The sequence below is a fragment of the Pan troglodytes genome, chromosome 3 (genome assembly GCF_028858775.2).
Source record: "Pan troglodytes isolate AG18354 chromosome 3, NHGRI_mPanTro3-v2.0_pri, whole genome shotgun sequence".
In the NCBI taxonomy this organism is placed as follows: Eukaryota; Metazoa; Chordata; class Mammalia; order Primates; family Hominidae; genus Pan; species Pan troglodytes.
Genome location: NC_072401.2, coordinates 13,021,363 through 13,041,829, shown reverse-complemented (window position 1 = coordinate 13,041,829; position 20,467 = coordinate 13,021,363). Strand labels below are relative to the sequence as shown.

Here is a 20,467-nt window from a genome sequence, read left to right as displayed (position 1 = left end):
ACCTCAGCCATTCATTCTGAAGTTTGTTCCTCTCTTTTTTATAAAATTAAGGGGTTGTCCCAAATTACCTTTAAAGATGTATTCTAGCCTATGATCCTAGATATTTTTTTAATACATCTCTAATGTGAACTAATGCCATAATAATAAACATTAGCACATTTGTATTCACATAAATGCCTCTGTTTATTAACTTTGACCTCTCTTTGTATCTAATTCACAGTGGCCCATTTTCAAATGCATATCATTTTCTAAATAGGTGACAGATATGTATTTCTGTAATGTATTTCATCTTGGAAAGATCTCTTTAAAATGGTGGAAGAAAGCATGCCAAAATATAAACCAAAAGAACTTGTTCTTATTTTTCACAACATTACTTTTATTCAATCACTCATAAATTAACTTGTGCTTCTAGTCATACTTACACCTCTAATCATACTCATACTATCCTGTCCGATGTCCATGCACTTAGGAGGACCAAATCACCAAAAAACATCTATTAGGAAGCAGAAAAGAGGACAGAAAGAGTACCAGCTATAAAGGTAAAGCTCGTTTGGATGCTATTGATTTGTGTTTGGTGTTTCTTTGATAATTTTAGTATTCTTTATTACTTTCTGCCTCAACCTCAAACAACTGTTTCAAATCTCAAACATTTCCTGACCACTAAGGTTTAGAACATTGCCTTCATGCATAAGTGCTGATTAGCTTTTCAAGGATTCTGAAGGTCTCAGTACCATTTGTTGCATGATGCTGTTGGAATCTAGGTGGCTGTCAAGAAATAATGCCCCCATCTTCTTCTCCCAGATTCAATCCAGTTGAGCAGTTGTCTGAAGGTAGAATTCTTCACAGGTCCTGGAACTCAGAAATGTCATCGATTAGCGGTGAAAGAGGAAGATAATACACAAAGGTCTTTCTTGTAATCCCTACCAGGTCTATAAATAAACCATTTCATTCAACAATTTCATCAAGAGTATGGAGTACTCTAAGCCATTTTTACAAATCTTACCGGAATGGAAACAAACTTTTTGCTTTCAATGAATATATGGCTTTCTTTTGCCTTGCTTAGGATACCAAAGAATACATTATTCCATAATCCATTCACACACACATACACACACACAAATAATAATAATAATAATAATAATAATAATAATAAATAAGATAGCAAAACAAATGATTTTGAACAAGGGGTTTGCAAGTCAATTTTCCTACTTTAATATTTATGTGGAAAAGTGTCAGCAACTCTATCATTTGTTCCTAAACACTGAACTTCACAATTTATATGTCTTATTTGGTATTGGGAAAGGGCACAATAATTACATGGTGAGAGGTATGAGGTTTCATTCGAGTACTTTTCCAGAGATTACTCTGTAATATAATATTAAGATAGAATTTCTTTCTACACAGACGTTGCTTCTTATTCATGTACAATGTGCGGTATTTTCCCCTTTAGATACTTTGAGGCATTAATGTGATAACTCAAGCAACATGGTTGTGCTTTTGATAGCCCCTCTTTAATTCTGGTTTTGGAGGAAACTTTGACTTCATCACAGAGAAATCCAATAAAACTTAGATACAATTAGGACTATTAGCACTAAAAAGGTCCACAGAATTCTCAGCATTCTATTAATCCAACAATAACAACAACAAAACCCTTACAAGTCTACATGGGCATTTTTCTCTAAATGCATTAGATAATTAGGTTGCATCATTTAGATAAAGGAATCATTTAATTATAATTATGCATAAGGACATTTACTAAGTTATTGCAACTATCAGTATAGACACATTGATGAGATAAGACATTTGCAATCCAGGAGTTTACTGACAAATTAAGAAAAAAAATCCTTATATATGTATTGTTAATTCTAGGTAGCTAGAGATATGATTCTTAATTAAATAAAACCTCTCTTTTCAACTATAATAGTCTGACTCTATTTTTTGGTGACAACTTTTACATCTAACCCCCTCTTTTCTCCTGTCCCTCATATCTGGGCTAGCTGAGATTAAAGCCTAGGTGGTACCTTATTTGGTGCCCATGAAAGATTAAAACCCATGCAAGCTTTTGCCTACATGTAAGGACCCTCACCCTAGCCCCACCCTGAAATCACAATAAAACCCAGAGCCAGTCTCCTTTTCTGTTTCTCTCAAGGCGTTACAAGATTTGAGAGGCTTGCCCAGCCCTTCCCAGGACCTCAAAAAAGTAAATAATAAACATTTTCATAACTCTTCTGGTGTGTGTCACATCATCAGTCTCAACATTCAAACCAAACTTTGAGTGCAGGTCTATCCTGCCTTTGGGAGGGAAACACATCTACTCAGGTTTGAAACCAGTTGAAATGTCACAGGAGTCAGACTCATGGAAATCCAAATAACAGCTGTTCTACAGATAAAATAATGAGATGAAGGACATTTTTGGACATGACTATATGAAGTAATTCCTCATCCTCTATCCCATGCATCAATCAAAATAGTCTAGGTTACACTAGGGTAACAAATATTTCTAAAATATATACCTGGCAGTTAATTCGCCCTAATTACAAGTACTGCTGGAAAATCACAGGTTTCTGTCATAGCAGTATCCTCACCTAATAAAGAGCAGAACAGAATATGGGTGTTGGGGGGGGAGAGAGAGAGAGAGAGAGAGAAAGAGAAAGAGGGAGAGAAAGAGAGAAAGGGAGGTAAGAGAGAAGAAGAGTTACATAAAAGAGAAGACTTATCTCTTCTAAACCTACCAATCCTAGCTTGGTGCAGTGGTGCCACCTGTAGACCCAGCTACTCAGAAGGCTGAGATGGAAGGATTTTTTGAGCCCAAGAGTTCAAGTCTGCAGTTATCTATGATCACGTCACCGCACTCCAGCCTGGGCAACAGAGCAAGACCCCATGTTAAAACCTACCAATTACCCTGTAGGGAGGATTAGGAGAACTGAGTGGTATGAGAGCAAAAGTGTCACCAGTAGAAATGTCAGCAAACCATCGACCAAATCCAGCTGCAATCTGCTTTTGTAAATAAAGTTTTACTCAAATGCAGTCATGCCCAATCATTTATAAATCATCGCTGCTTTCATGCAACAACAGCACAATTTAGTAGTCCTGAGAGAGACCCTAGGCCTGCAAAGCCAACAATATTTAACCTCTGACCCTTTAAAGGAAAAGTTTACTGACCCCTTTAGATGTCAATCTATAAGGACATTCAAGGACAAATAATTGAAGACAAGCAGTAAAATCAAAATATGAGAAAGAAAACAGGAAAATGGTATTTCTCTTATTATTATAATCTGAGTAAACCTTTGGCCAGGATGAGTCAGGGAAGGATATTATGGGCAAATCATGGACCTCCAGCTTGAACAAGAGACAAGAGGAGAGAAGGATCAGCCTTCTAGTGGGAACCCCGATTATCACAGTCTGGCAAAGGAAAAGCACAAAGGAAGCAAAGGTGGGAAGCTAGAAATACAAGTCAAAGAGAGTAGCAGCTGTGGTACAGAACTTGAAACCATGTCACCAAAGTTGCTAATGAAAATACGGGGCATCTCTGCCCTGGAGGAAAGACTAAGGGGAAATGACCTAATGACATTTTTTTTTTTTTCAAATTGAATTTGAAAAGCAGATAAAGAGAAGTATGATATCCTTAAACTGTTTAACTTAAGTGGCTCCTGGGTTTTGGAATTTGTGAATCATTAATGAGAAATGAAATGGGAGACTGAAAAATTGTTGCCAGCATTAACTTTTGCCAAGCAATTACATATATAGTCATATATATGTGTGTGTGCGTATATATAAACATATATATACATATATAAAAATATACATATATACGCATATATATCTGATAATCTGGCATTACGTTATAAATTATAAGTCATTTTAATATGAATGGATAACAATTACATAACCTTGGAATAAAAGAAAGCCTTTTTAATTGAACATGCTTTTATTTATTAGAAAATAAATAATTTTTATTTCCATTCTTTTAATGACTAATGACAGTTTTATCACAGACCTGCACCAAACTCCTAATGACAATTGAAGACACATTTATAAGTACAGAAGACAATCATGGAACCAGGTGAAAGGAAGATAAATGAAGGCTAACTTTGATTATGTAAAAGAAATTGATTATATTGATTATTTCTTAAATAAGAATGAACCCTCCTCTTTGAAAAAAAGACCAGATTATTAAAAAGTGCTGCCTTATCTTAGGGTAGTCTCCCTAACACAGGACAATTCAATAAAAGGCTGTATAATGAACTCTGAAATACCCAGGGGAGTGTGAGAGAATAGCAGCATTCAGTAGATGCCTTTCAGGTATCAGACACAGTACTAGATCCTGCATATTTATAATCTCCATTAGTGCTAAGAGAAGCTGATGAATTTGCCCAAGGTCGTACAGCATGTAAATGGAAGACATGAAATTAAAATCTGGGCCCAACTGCGTCTTACCATTTCTTCATTTTCCTTCATGTGTTGAACCCAAGTATGACTGGGAAATCAGACAGAATCCTCACAAATATCTCTACCAGTGTGAAAATTCTAGATGTTGCCAACCCACACTGTGCCAATCATAGAGAAGAGAGTGAATATATCAAAAGACAACTGAGCCAAACCCACTCTAACCAGATAATATGTGACAGAGGTCCACCTAACACATATTTAATATTGTATAGCTAACTGAAGACATCTGTGAATCCAAGTCATTGCATAATCCAGGGTGGCAATGAGAGAACTGCGTAGTATAACAATCAGGTCAGCTAGGAAGGCAGCCAGAAGATGGACTGGAAGTATTATGGAACGATCCCTGTAAGAGACACAGCAGGGTTCATGAAGTATAGGAACAATTTGGTCAATAGGTGATGAACCCGGAAGGAATTACATTTTCTTCTCTCCAGTCCCTGTTCACATTACAACACAGCTCACATGTAGCTTTCCTCTTGAAACATGTCTCCAATCTCATTCTTTCTCTTTCAGAATTACATGTCTTCCACTTTGCAAGTGCTATGGTTGCTACTTGTGGACACCTATGTCTTAGCTATCATCTATTATTTTTCTGTCTTCCACTATAGTCATAATTGTTACTTCCTTAAGGAAAATGATCACATCAATTACAGAAATGTGTTTGTATAGGTGTATGTGTACTTCCATTTGCAATAAATAGCAGAGTACTCGACTTGTGATGGCAGTTTAACACAGTTTTCATGCCTTGAACAAAGGAAAACCTTTCACAGGATGAAAAGAAATAAAACATTTCACAGGATGAAAAGAAAGCATTTGTTGAACATAGGATTGGACCAAATACTGAGTTAGGCAATTCCACACCTAAGAGGTTGCAGTCTCCACTCAATCCTTTTACAGATGAGAAAATCAAGACCCATAGAGTGTAAGTTGCCTGCCCAAGTTAGGACAACTGGTAAACAGCAAGACAAATAATTTCATTTAGGTTTGTGAATCTCAGGTCCTTTCAGTTGTATCACCCTGCAGGTCTGCTGACTGCATGGTTGGTCTGTGGAACAGAAGAAAGTAGTTTAACTGTGGTATTTGAGCCCATCTTGGAGTTGCCCTGCTCCTCCCTTAAATCATCTTGATCCTTTTCTTTCTCAGTGGAATTGGGGTCAGCAGGTACCTTTGGTCTCTGTGCAAGGTTCCGCCACCCCACCAATCTTCCTGCTGCTTTTCTTGTGGCAAAGCTCCTCTTTTCTCTATACATAGCTAATGCCCCTGGAGTCATGCTGTAGATTACCCATGGAGCTGAAATGCAATCATTCTATGTCCTTAAGGGCTCTTAACTTTACACTCTTCATTCATATTCTTCCAAGTCACAGCCTCGGTTTTTGTGGAATGAAATTTTCAGGCTACTTTACAAATGTCAGTCCCATTCCATTTTCTTATCAGTTTAGTACGAAGACAGCAGAACCAGAATCTGCCACTCAGATTGCATTTTGTTTCTACTGAGGGCACAGATTTGAAATAAGCAAAATAAAATTTTCTTTCTCATTTAAAAAGAAAACTTGGGGAATAAAATAGAATGAGGAAACAAAGAATTATTTTTAGTGACTATTGTGTCCTACAAATTCTTTCGAAAATCAAAAGAAAAAGAAGCAAATCCTAAAAATTACCCATATATTGAAAATATAATTAAAAATAAAAACAAGTATAATCAGGAATATAGATATATTATGTATATATTTTACAGACATGATGTATACAGCATATATTTTATATATTGTATGACTTTCTGATTATGCAGGTTGTACATATATATATTTATGTATGTTTTTATATATATTTGCATCTATAATCCTACTAACTAGAACAGCTTCCCAAGAGTGGGCTCCAGAGCACCTGCATCTGAAGCCCCTGAGAGACTTGTTTAAAAATGTAGATTGTTCCTGAGCCCCTCTCAAGATTCACCGAATCAGAGATTTTAGGCCTCTAGACCAGAAATCTACATTCAGACAACCTCCTTAGCTGCACCCAAGTTTAAGAATGCAAAACGTAAAAATATCCATTTAAAAATGTATTTTGGAGCGTTTCTGTCTGAGCTCTTTTATGCATGCTTTTTCAGCTAGATCCTGTGTGTATCACCTAACATTGCATAAAAATTATTATCACACAACTTTGGCACATATTTGTAAACATCATTTTTAATGGCTGTATAATATAACCTGTAAAGATACTCTAATTTACTTGTCATGTTTTTCAACATTTGGATTACTTCTATGTTTTTGCTTTATAAAAATATTGGTATGAATCTCTTCAGACATACAATTTTCCCCCATGTGTATCTATTCTTCTCTGTGACTACTGTACTGTACATACTTTCCAGCACTGAGTTATCACAATTTCTCTAATAATTTAAACTTGAGAGTCAAATTTATATGATTTTTGACTTGACATCTTTAAATGATTGCACAGTGCTGAATATTATTATAACCATTATTTCCTATTTCATGAAGTATCTGTGAACCTTACCATTAGTATTTCCTGTTTATTTTTCCCACTGAACAACTTATCTAAAGAGCTATTTATTAAGAATATTATGTCTTTAATGCAGCTGTTGCACATTTATTTGCTATTTTTTGCCTTTGAATTTTACTCATTATAGCTCTTGCAAAACACATTCACTTTAGTTCTTTTGAACTTAACATTTTAGAACATTTCTCTGTTTATTTCTTTTTAAAAATACATTTTGATTGTGTGTATTAGAGGTATAAAGCATAATTTTTTTTACATTTATTCTTAACTCCTGATTAGATCCAAGATTTGACAATTAGTAATTTACTTAATCTTCTAGACATTTTGTGTGTGATTTTTATGTTTTGTTGCATTCTTTGGGATTTATTTTTATGCATATTTGGGGGAGATGACTAGCTCAGCCCTATTGTGATGGACTTGGGATTCCATGGGAAAAATATTGATTTGATTGTTTGTTACTGAGAACAGCCTTTAACAAGCCACCTCCTAGAACCAGGGCCCCCACTTCTGGGCCAGGCCGATCTCAAAGGCGCAAGTACTGGAGCTCCTACACGTGTATTAGCCAGACACATGGAAAAGGTAAAGGGTCAGAGAGCTCTCCTGAGAGAAGAAACCCCACATGGGAGTTTAGATTCAAGGGAGGCATGCTACTGTCTACCCCAGAAGGTCCCAGCCTTTGGAAAGACTCAAACAAATTTTTGAGGAAGGGCCTGCAGGTACAGGCTTGCTTTGTTTAAAGATAGAACTGCAGAGGCGGAGAATCAGTCACAAGAGCAATGATCAGTGGTGAGGCGCTTTACTGGTGTGCTTTTTATTAGGTTTGTTTTAGTAGAAAATCATATCCTAAAAGAGTGTCTCTGGCTTCCTTGAATCAAATTCATTGGGCATCAGCAAGAACCTCACTTTTATCAACCGGGATATTTTCATAAAGAAGATATTTATCAATAATATGCATCATTCAAGGTATGATTGAAAGGGACCAAAGAAGGTTAACAGTAGATATCTTTCCAGCAGTATGTAAAATTATGCATGCGAGCATATCTTCTCAAACATTTATCTTAGCCCAATTTTTGGTTCATGATAAGCACCTCAAATTATTTAACTTCCTCCCAGCCCCATTGGGCATACCATCCAACATCCATCCTAATGGAATGCCAGTTGGTACTCATTTTCCCACCCACTGCATAGTAAACACCATTTCTTTTCACCAAGGATAAAATATTGAGTCTGTTGTAAGTAAGTTAATCTGTGTAGAACAGGATAAATAATGTATTTCATTATTGAACTGAACTTTCTGAATTATGACGTATACAAATATTTCGTGAACATTTTAAAGAGTGTTATATTAAAAGATGTATATTTTCACACATAAAGAAAAATGGACGTCAAAGTAACTATCTTTGGGTGATGAGAATATGGGTAATTATCTTCTTCCTTATTTCCCCAATAATTTGATACCATTTATGACACTTTATCAAATGGAAAAGTTAAAAAAATGAAAATGTAAACATCTTACAAAGATATTTCAGTGGTATCACCTTTTGCAAAACTGAAAGAGGATTTTCTGTCTCTAATTTAGTGAAATTCATAGCCAACTATCCCAGCAATTCTACCCTTTCTTTTTGCGAATTTCCTTGTTCCCATAATCTTCTGCACCAATAGTAGACCTCCTCTTCTTTTTTTTTTTTTTTTTTTTATATAACAACAGAAGTTCTTTTTTTTTTTTTCTGGAGTGAGCTGATAAAAAGACCATTTTGTACTTTAAATTTTATCTCTATTTTCTCATTTTAATAGTTTCCTTTCCCATCACTCATGAAGGTTTCTAAGTTAATGTCTGCTGCTGGATTTTAAAATGACTACAGTTTGCCAGACTTTTGAAAGGGAGTCACATGCAGGATTTATAATTAAGTGATGGCAGAGAGGTCCTCCCTCAGAAGGAATAAAAGCAAGTCTCAGCATGAAGCTGTGCAGTTGGGGAGAATAAAAGATTGATACTGCCAAGAGTAAAGGGTGTGAAATTAGGGACTCTCAAAATTCATTCTGTAAACCCTCTGGAGCAATCTCCAGAGATTACTGAAGTTACAGGGTACTGGGTCACTCAGACCTTCATTCTCATCTGTGAAATGGCAAATGATTCTTTGTTCTGTCTAACCCACATGACTGTTGTGAGAGGCGAAGATAAAACATTTAAAATAGCACTGAGATCGCTTAAGGGCTTCAAAATGAAGGGCATAGATTTTTTCATTCTATCAACCCACAAAGAGTATAGCCAGCATACTGAAATGCACATTGTTTGAAGGTTAAGGACTTCTACAACTATCTCTGCTCAGCTGAAAGCAGATAATGAACAAGAACATCAATTTGTGCAACAAGCTTTTGACTAGGAGATAAAATCTTGGAACCAGTTTTGTGGGGGCAGGTGAGCCAGCTGATGCTGCTACCAAATCTAATTAATTATAGTGTTGATTTCTTTATCAACAAATAGAAAATGACATCTTGAAGCCCAGCTTTATGTCCCTAAGAAATATGTCTGTTTTACAATGTGTAAACGCCATAGAATACTTACTTTGTCTAAGCCAAGCAGTGCCAAAATCAGCCTTTAAAAAATGCTATTGTTGTTGGCAAAATTGTAGTTGTTGATGTTGGCAAAATTACAGCTATGTGAGCAAAATTGTCTGCTATAGAGACCTTGGGAAATTGTAAAATCCCAGTTTTCTTTCTGTGTATTTAAAATACCTAGCAATCCTGTTGTTTTTCATATGTAAACAGAAGTATTAGTTTCAATGAAGAAATCAAATATACTGTGCTAGTAGTCAGTATGTTTTGATTAATTGTTGCTTGATAAATTAAATGGCATCAATAGTTATTAGCTTCATAAAGCTGTCATACAATAGCCAGAGCTATTCCTCCATCTAAAGTCTTGTATAGAATTTTTGAAAAATAAAATTGACCCAGGCATATAATTTGAAAATTAAATGGTCAGAAGTTACTGGCATGTTTGTCCTATACTAACATGGCCTTATGATAGATGTGAGGTGGGGTGGGGTGAGGGGAATGGGTGTATTGTTTCTTCATCCAACACCTATTAGGAACCTTGGTTCTATCAGACATTGAGACCTGTTCTGGAATATTTGATAGGGGCTTGTTATTTTACTACATCTCAGAATTGCATTTTACACCATTCATTCAGTTGCCATTTAAAAACTCTTATTGAATACACTATGTTTATATACTTATTAGAAGTAGAAGTTTTGGGTAGGGGAGGCATTTATTTTGTCAGTTTTTTTGAAGACAGAACTGTGATTGTTCCCCTTGCAACTTCTGCAGCAAACAGCAAAAATCCTTTGTACATAATAGGCATTTAGTGTTTATTAGTTTAATTAAATTAACAGAGAGGGTTTGATTGGACTTAGATGTTAGACAGGTTCTTTTTGTAAGAAATATTGTGATTTCTTAGGACAAGGACAGTTGGAATCTGTCATCCATCAAAAAGTATGCCCATAGAAAAATATAATATCTTAACTCTAAAAGGCAATAATGGGTGGAATACAGTGTATGGAACTAGAGGTAGAGAAGAAGGAAGAATAACTGACATTTGTTGAGTGCCTCCTACATTATGGACCCATTAATCTCAATGGATGGCATGGAGATTAGTATCCATGTTTCTAGCCCTTGGCTGGTACATTCTTTGGTCACACCAACCCCTCGCTTTGGAAACTTTATGTAGCACATGTTTATATAAACTGCTTGGTTTCATCGTGTCACATGCTCTGTGTGACCTGACCCTTCATTATTTCTCTATCTTTATTCTCTATCATGTTGTGCCTATTTGACATAATTAGAATATTTGTCCCCACCCAAATCTCATGTTGGATTGAAATCTCCCAATGTTGGAGGTTAGGCTTGGTGGAAGGTGTTCGGATCGTGTAGGCAGAGTCTTCATGAATGGCTTGGGCCAACCCCTTGTGATAAGTGAGCTCTTAACTCTGAGTTCACTTGAGGTCTGGTTGTGTAAAAGTGTGTGGCACCTGACTCCCACTTTCTCCCACTCTCACTGTGTGAGATGCCTTCCCCAGTTCACCTTCTGCTATGATTGTAAGCTCTCTAAGGCCTCCCAGAAGCAGATACTAGAGCTATACATCCTGTACAGCCTGCAGAACTGTAAGATATTTTAACCTCTTTTCTTATAAATTACCCAGTCTCAGGTATTTATTTATAGCAATGCAAGAGCAGCCTAACATACCATCTCAACTTAATTGGCCAACCCCGTCATTTTGGCCACTTTCTCAAATATGCCAAGTTGTTCTTCATGCTAGGACATTGAACATGCTATTTCCTTTTATTGGAACATAAATACACAGCTCTTTGAGTAGCTGCTTTCTAATGTTTAGATTTCAACTAAAATGTAATTTTCCATCAAAGTGATCTTTCATTACTATCGTAAATAATTCCCCATTATTCTTTATCTCAGTCACTAATTTCATGCCTTCATCAAACTTACTGAGCAAAAATGTTTATCGTGTCTGTCAGTTTAATTGTTTTTGACTGATATCCACTTGGACCACACTCATCCCTCAGAATGCAGGCACCAGAAGTATAGAAGATACATGAGACTTGATGGCACATGTATTTCAGGGGAAAACTTGGCATATAATGGGTAATTTATAAAGGAAATAGGTTTAATTGACTCACAGTTCTGCATGGCTAGCAAGGCCTCCGGAAACTTACAATTATGGCGGAAGGGGAAGCAAACACATCGTTCTTCACGTGGTGGCAGCAAGAAGAAATGCCAAACAAAAGAGGGAAAAGCCCCTTAAAAGTATCGTATCTTGTGAGAACTCACTCACTATCACAGGAACAGCGTGAGGGTAACTGCCCCTTGATTAAACTACCTCCCACATGTTCCCTCCCATGACATGTGGGGATTATGGGAATTACAATTCAAGATAAGATTTGGGTGGGGACACAACAAAACCGTATCAACCTTCTTCACAACCTTCTTCACAGGATGAAGCATGTTATGAGATAATATATGTAACAAGCAGATAGTATGTACTCAAGAACTTTGTTATTCATAATGTACAAGCAGACTATTGCTTATAGTCTTTTAAACAATTGAATCTTAATGAATGTTCCTTTGCCTTTCATTTTAGTTGTGGATTAATAACTTCTTAACCTATAACTAAAGTGGGTATATACTATGATGCTATTTGACCATTTTATAAAATCAGCTTACATTCATTCTCAAGCATAAACATCTCAATACTAGAGTGGGCTTCCACTGGATGAGGCACAGTTAACATGCAGTTACGGACTTTCTCCTGGTTTTCTTGAAAGATTGTCATAGTCAAGGCTTTTATGTAAAACATTTGCTGAAAATTAAGAATTGGGCAAGACCTTGAATAGAATCCATCAGAATATTAGGATTCACATTATGTTAGGGATTTCCACAGCTCTTTCTTTATTAGTAGGAAACATGCACCCTCCTTCCTCATCTCTCAGTTGATTGTTTTTTATTCTCTAGGGTTTGGTTAAAATGCTATGGTTTTTCTGAAATTTCTCCTGACCTCCTTAACAATGGTCAGTCAGGTCGAGTTAATGGCTCATGCCTCACAATCTCACTCTACATTTAATTGAATGACTGATTTCACACTTATGAACTAGGCTGCAGGCTCCTTGAGAGTAAGTTATTCTATTTTTTTCTCTATATGTATACATGTGCTAATGAACATGTGCTATGTATGTCTACAAATAAAAGGTCAATGTGGTTGTTTAGTGAATGACAGAAAATGTGGGAAGAGGTCAGAAGACAGGTTGTGGTGCACATGTTGGCCAGAGTAAACAGGGTTAAAGCCCTTAAAGTTTTTTAAACACTGGAGTAGAGCAAGGAGAAGGGTTATTTGGACCTCTGGAGTGGGTTGAAGGGTGTCTGCCAAAGATATGTCCACATCAAATCCCTGATGCCTCCACATATTACCGTCATGTGTCGCTTAACGATGGAGATACATAAAGCTCAAAAAACTGGACTGAGTGATTTAGGTCAGTGAGTTCATAAGAGAGTTCTGCAATGCCTCTAGTCATGTGGCATTTCCATCTGTATGTACCCACAAGGTTCAACTCGATGTTGTGAATTTAGTACGTGCTCAATAAATGCTTACGAAATTCAACTGATTTTAAACTGTGCTGATCCTCCCAACCCAGGTATTTTGATGTCATTTACATTCATATTTATTTATATATTCTGATGATTGCTCAAAAGTGCTTTGAGCACATCCATGCAAATTTATTAAAAATAGGGACTCTCAGTCAATCTCCAGATCTCCAGTCACAGTTGACATTTACATTGTCACAATATTTGTCTTATTCTTTTAGGTTGTAATAGATATTTCATCTTTTTAAAAAAATTTTAAAATAAACCCAAAAACATACAATCAAGATATAATCTGTCTATTTGAAAACAAGGTCTTATAGTTGTAAAGTGTGCCGTTTTTGGCCACTTATTCTCATTTTTGAAGTTATACCATTAAATTTCAGAGTCCCGAACAAAAGATTAAGGAATAGAAAAAAAAAAAAAGCCTTAAAGTTACAGCATGTTACAGAGAGTACTTTTATAAATGACAAATTAGAAATTTGGTAGAGGAAAACAAAGGCCAAGATGGAGATTCTACCTATAATAAGAGTTGTAGAGAAATTAAGAAAAAAAAAACTTTAAATCTCAAAGATTGAGATTCTATCTGTAATCAGAGTTGTGGAGAAATTAAGAAAAAAAGTTTAAAAAGCACCTTTGCAAATCAATGTACTAACTCATGAATTAATAATAACACAGTATTCTTTACTCACAACAACTGTAAATAGCTAAATGTTTGTAATTATATTTGAATAACAAGAAGGATTAATGAATTTAAGTAACATTCAAGGCATACAACTATTCGTCATTCATTCCTTTATTTTTCATTCTTCAACAAATTATTGAATATGTACCATATACTAGACATTATTAATTTATGCAAGGATAATTTTGTTTTCTTGCTGTTGTTGTTTAGAGAATGTTGTTAGAGAATGTTGTTGTTTAGAAAATGGGTACCTATGCTATAAGTGGAATTTAATACAGAGATTGACACTGGAAATTGTGCTGAGTGTGCCAGTTTGATTAGGGACTTGAGATGGATGGATCACTGGTCCCAGTTCTTCACTCTTCCCTGTATCACTCCATTGCTGTGGTCTCATCCTGGGTGTAGAATATTGCCACCTCTTGACTCTGGACATAGCCAAGTGACTTCCTTTGTTAAATAGCACAGGGGTGGATGTGACAGTGTGCCAGGTATGAGTCTAGGTCTTAAGCGGCCTTGTGTGTTTTCATCCTCTCTCTCCTTTGTGCTTCTGCTGTTGCCTTGAAAAGAGTTTTCTCTGTCATTTCTGTCCCTTCAGCCTGGGCCCCAGGATAAGTCTACATGGAGTAGAGTCACCTTATTCAGGCATAGCCAAACCTGCAGGTTGAGGCAAAGTCACTCAATTGAGGTCAGCCTAGATCATCCAATACTCATCTGAGATTCAGATGCATGTGAATAAGTGATTGCTATTTTTAGCCACTGAGTTTGCATGAGTTTTGTTTGATTCAGTGTTTCAGTGGCCATCTCTTAGCCTAATACTTTTGACCTCTTCTCATCCTATCACTTCCTCCTCCCTGTTAGTGAGGAACTTCCTGATTGGTGAGTTTGGAAGAAGAAATCAGAGATACATAGTCAAGCCATTCCTTCTTCCATTATGCTTGGATATAAGATCCCTTCAGGACTATATGTTCTGCTCTACTTCTTGTTGTCATAAGTTGTACGGATGAAACACACACATACATACATGTACACACATGAAACATGTGTAGAGAGACCTGTTCCGGGTAGGGGTAGTCACACTGAGTGGGTAAATTCCTTAAATTTAAGCGTCAGTATTACAAAGCCTAGAGGAACACAAATATAAGCCACCTTCACTAACATCAGCTTTCTCAGTAATAAAGTTGGTATTTTAGTCTCATCTGCCTTACTTATCTTATTTCTTATCTTATTTCTCTGTTCAGAACTAAGAGAAGTGAGAGGGATGCCAAATCATTGAGCCTCTTCATACCCCAACTTAAGGAGTATGGGCCAGAAGGATTGGGGTAGATGGTGCCATGCAATAAGCTGTAAAAGTAAAGCTGAAGGAGTAAAGGCTCTTTCTCTAAGATATTGGTGATGGCAGTGAAGGATCTGAAGTCTGAGCGGTGACCTCGTTTCATTGGGTGAATTCATCTGGCGACTTGGAGAAATAGACTATGATTAATTAATTAACGTATCTATGTACGCGTACATGTATGTATGTGTGTGTGTAATATACTTAACAAATACTCATAAAGAACTATGTGCATTACATAAATGAACTTGTTTAATCTTCATAACAATGCTATATCATAATGCTTATCATAGTCTATTCAGGCTACTATAACAAATTACCATAGACTGGGTAGCTTATAAACAACAGAAATGGATTTTACATGTGGAGGCTGGTAAGCTCAAGATCATTGCACTAGCAGATTTGGGATACAGTAAGAGCCTGCTTCCTATTTTCCTAGATGGCTGTCTTCTTGCTATGTCTTCACGTGGTAGAAGGGGGAACTGTGGTCTCTTCAGTCCCTTGTGAGAGTAGCAATACACAAAAAATCTACTGTCATGACCTAATCACCTCTCTAAGACCTTACTTCCTAATACCAACTCATGGAGATTATGTTTCATCATATTAATTTTGTGGAGACACCATCATTCATTCTATAGCAATGTTATCATACAATATGATGTTACTGTATTAGAGTGTTATCCTTATTACAGTGAAGAGGATTTTTAAGTGCAGATAAAGGAGGCAAGTTGCCTAATGTCACATACCTAGTAAATGGCAGAGCAAGGATTCCAACCCTGGTATTATGTCTACAATATTAATATCCTTAACATTAATCTTTTTTGGGGGTCAGCATATCTTATGTTGGTCCTATTGTGTGGGTATGGCATTTTAAGCCTCATGATTCACACAGGCTCATGCTGAAATACAAGGCTACTTTTTTTCCATTGGATTTTATCTACTGCTTTGTGAGCACTCGGCTTAGACCTCAGAGCACATGACATGTAGAACTTAATTGATTTCTGTAATTTAGGGCAATTTTGTGCAAAGACAAGATGATTGTTTTGTAGAAGCAACAGCGTATATACAAGCCCTTATGCAATAGGATCCTGGACTTTATTTCTTTTAAGAAAGGGGAAACCTTAGGAGAGGCATGGGCCTCAGGACTCAGGAAAAGGATAGACATTGGAATCAGTAGTGGAATAGAAGTCCTGGGATGGAACAAAATCATGGAGGATATGGTCTGAAATGCAAATAGTGGGCATGTTAGCCTCAGCAAAAATGAAGACTTCAGTAAAGCTGAGGACTGCCTGCTCAATTTGTGGGAAGCACCCAGTAGCTCTTAGACTTTGATAACAAATTCCAAAAGCTTTGCACCTAGTACCCTGCCGACGACATTGGCCACAGCAGTTGCTTGCTCCATAAAGCCTAACTACAAACACAGACTAGACTACAACTGGCCTCAGCAGATGGTGGGCCAAGCTGCTACATCTTGATCTTGAGCTATGACTCAGCTTTACCCAAATAGCTTTAGCCCAGGCAAACATTTCACAATAAGGTGAAAAGTCTTCTAGGCCTTTTAGTCATTCAGGGATAGAGTAATATTCTCTGCCTTCCAATTTTAGATGCATGAGTTGTCCATGAACTGCACTGAAATACTGGGGCCTTGGCTTCAAATTATTATTTCAAAAGTAGGCAGGTAGGGTTAAGTCAGGTGCTCCAGATGCCAATCTTCTTTCAGGGACAGGAACCAACCTTGGATTCACAGACACACTTCTGAAGATGTGTGCTGAAGCTAAGAAACACAAACTCCTTTCCAGGCCTCTCTGAGAGTTTTCAGCGAGGTATTCATAAGGTCATATATTTTGTAAAATTGGCAAAAGTAAGACATTGTATCCACAATTGGTTGTGACGACTGCTTATTTGGACTCCATCTTCCCCTTCATCTCTCTTCCCCAGTAGAAGGTTGGGAAGGGAACAGACATGGACATTTCTGGGATCCGACTAACGGGAAATTAAACTAGACACAGTTTTAGTTTGAGTTGAGTGGGATATATCTATGTGGCTTGTGATCACTTTCATGAAGGGTCATGTGTTGTTAGACACTCTGGTGTAGGCATGGCTTCTAAGAATACCCCTTCCATTCTCTGTGCTGACCCACCCAAAGGCATTATACAAAGGAGCAGGACAATGTTCATAGCTGATTTTGTTATCATTTTATATTGTTTGATGTGTGTGTGGCAGAGGATGCTTCGAATGGTGGAAACTTCATCCCCCATGCCAGATGGCTTTGGATTAAATAATTTTTCATAGGGAAAAAAAAGTTGGTCTAGGAGTTAGTTCCACAGTAAAGAGCAGTAGAAAGGCAGGGCGTGGTGGCTCACGCCTATAATCCCAACACTTTAGGAGGCCCAGGTGGGTGGATCATGAGATCAGATGGAAACCATCCTGGCTAACACGGTGAAACCCCATATCTACTAAAAATACAAAAATTAGCTGGGCATGGTAGTGTGCACCTGGAGTCCCAGCTACTTGGGAGGCTGACACAGGAGAATCACTTGAACCTGGGAGGCGCAGGTTACAGTGAGCTGAGATTGCGCCACTGCACTCCGGCCTGGCGACAGAGCGAGACTCCGTCAAAAAAAAAAAAAAAAAAAAAAAACAGTAAAAGGAGGCATTGAGCCAAAGGACTTAAAAAGTCTGTACAGGAAAGACTGGGCATTATGTCTCTGGAAAATATCTGCATGTTGGCAATTGTTTTCAAGGATAAAAGAAAAATGATAGATGGATATAGACACAGGTATAAGTATGGAAGAATATATGTTCATACATGTGTGAGTGCATGCACATATAATACAGGAAGAAAAATTATTTATATATTTAACATGATCTGTCCTGCCAATGTTGCACATTTCTAAACTTTGTGAGAAGGTGGAAATATCTCAAGTGACACTATCTGTCAGACGGCACTATACAATATTGTAAATTCTATTTGGACTCTTTAAGAAATAAGACATTTTCCATGGATCTAAAACAAAGAGTTAGAAAAAGAGGGAAGGAAAGAAAGAGAGAGAGAGAGAGAGAGAGGAATCCCGAGGAAACTGAGCCCATATAGGAAGTTGAAAGAGTGAATTTTAGACTTGAATTTTCTTAAACTTTAATAAAAAAGAAAAATTTTATTTTAAGCATTAATTCCTTTGCTTAACTTTCTAAGTTAAGTTTCATAACTTGTGAAGTTATTATTTTAATTTTTGGACTTTAATTTCTTCCAGAAATTTTGGGATACAGTTTAGTTTGAATTTAAGAACATCTTTACATCATTTGCATTTTGGTCATTCTATAGCATTTAGTCTTACTGTAGAATCACTAATAAGATGTATACAACATGGCTGGACATAATTTGAAATGAAAAACTAGCAAACAATATGAATTTTTAATTTCAGGTTCTGATCAAGATGGAATGAAATAGTCCAAAAATGCTCTCTTGCAATGTTAAACTAAATAGACATGGACCAGAATGTAGAAAATAACTATTTTAAAACATTGGACAACATGCAGCAAAAAAAGTGACCCCTGAAAAAAGGAAAGAAAACAACGTGAGTCTCAGGATTGCTGTAGCTTTTGACTGGAGGAAATTACTGAATGAGGGGGACGCAGCAGAAACCAACCAGATACCAGCAATCTTGCTGAATAAAGGAGGCCTGGGTCAGAGTTAAAGGAGGAAAAAGCAGCTAGACTGTGTTGGAGGGAGTGCCCCAAACAAGGGAGATGTGTAGAAACGGAGTTCCAGATATTTTCATATAGGTCCTCCTGAATCTTTATTTGAATAGAATCTGCTCATGTATTACTAGATAATTTTGGCTGGCCTAATTTAGTGGATCTTCAGTTTATGCTATCTGGTGTTCTGTTTAGGTATAGAATTAAAACCCACAAGGTCAAACAAGGAACGTTCCCGAGAAAAGAAACATTATAATCCAAAAGATTATAACAGATAGCATTAAATTTTATATCATTAGGTGTCCAGCAGAGACCTTGTGGAATGAGCAGTGCCATCAGTAGTGACAACAGGGGAGCCACGTGCTTAATGTTCTTAGGGGGTTAATATTTTTTAGAATAAACACTATTCTAACTTCACCTGTCTACCACCACCCCAAAATACTCTTAAAAAACAACTGTCAAAATTATTAATGTAACACAAAAATAACTAAATTACCTGCCAGATAAAGCCCAATACTTTTTAACAGAATGAAATAAAACCTAGCAATAAGGAACTTAAAATTCACAAAGTATAGCATTGAGTTAAAGAATATTAGTCTATGAAAAATTATGAAAATTAGTCTATCAAAAAAAATTTAAAATATAACGCATCGGAGAAAAATTTTCCTGTAAAAACCCAATCTTAAAATGACAGAGATCATCACTAGCAGTAGATGACCAACAGTAGTTTAGACACTTTTGAGCATGACTGGGGGGGAGGAGCCAAGATGGCCGAATAGGAACAGCTCCAGTCTACAGCTCCCAGCGTGAGCGAGGCAGAAGACAGGTGATTTCTGCATTTCCATCTGAGGTACCGGGTTCATCTCACTAGGGAGTGCCAGACAGTGGGCGCAGGTCAGTGGGTGCGCGCACCCTGCGCGAGCCGAAGCAGGGCGAGGCATTGCCTCACTCGGGAAGCACAAGGGGTCAGGGAGTTCCCTTTCCTAGTCAAAGAAAGGGGTGACAGACGGCACCTGGAAAATCGGGTCACTCCCAACCAAATACTGCGCTTTTCCGATGGGCTTAAAAAACGGCGCACCATGAGATTATATCCCACACCTGGCTCGGAGGGTCCTACCCCACGGAGTCTCGCTGATTGCTAGCACAGCTGTCTGAGATCAAACTGCAAGGCAGCAGCGAGGCTGGGGGAGGGGCGCCCGCCATTGCCCAGGCTTGCTTAGGTAAACAAAGCAGCCTGGAAGCTCGAACTGGGTGGAGCCCACCACAGCTCAAGGAGGCCTGCCTGCCTCTGTAGGCTCCACCTCTGGGGGTGGGGCACAGAAAAACAAAAAGACAGCAGTAACCTCTGCAGACTTAAATGTCCCTGTCTGACAGCTTTGAAGAGAGCAGTGGTTCTCTCAGCATGCAGCTGGAGATCTGAGAATGGGCAGACTGCCTCCTCAAGTGGGTCCCTGACCCTGACCCCCGAGCAGCCTAACTGGGAGGCACCCCCCAGCAGGGGCACACTGACACCTCACACAGCCGGGTACTCCAACAGACCTGCAGCTGAGGGTCCTGTCTGTGAGAAGGAAAACTAACAGAAGGGACATCCCCACCAAAAACCCATCTTTACATCACCATCATCAAAGACCAAAAGTAGATA

General features: G+C 37.5%; 1 long non-coding RNA gene across 1 annotated transcript in view; it reads right to left on the bottom strand.

Annotated features, from left to right (window-relative positions):
* Nucleotides 1–370: 370 nt before the first annotated feature.
* The window catches only part of LOC107974196 (uncharacterized), a 31,415-nt gene continuing 11,318 nt past the window's right edge, over nucleotides 371–20,467 (bottom strand). Inside the window, exons 2-3 of the long non-coding RNA XR_001716760.3 lie at nucleotides 732–849; nucleotides 371–493 (exon numbers count right to left, since the gene is read on the bottom strand). This is a non-coding gene — a long non-coding RNA (uncharacterized LOC107974196). The remainder of the gene's footprint in view (nucleotides 494–731; nucleotides 850–20,467) is intronic.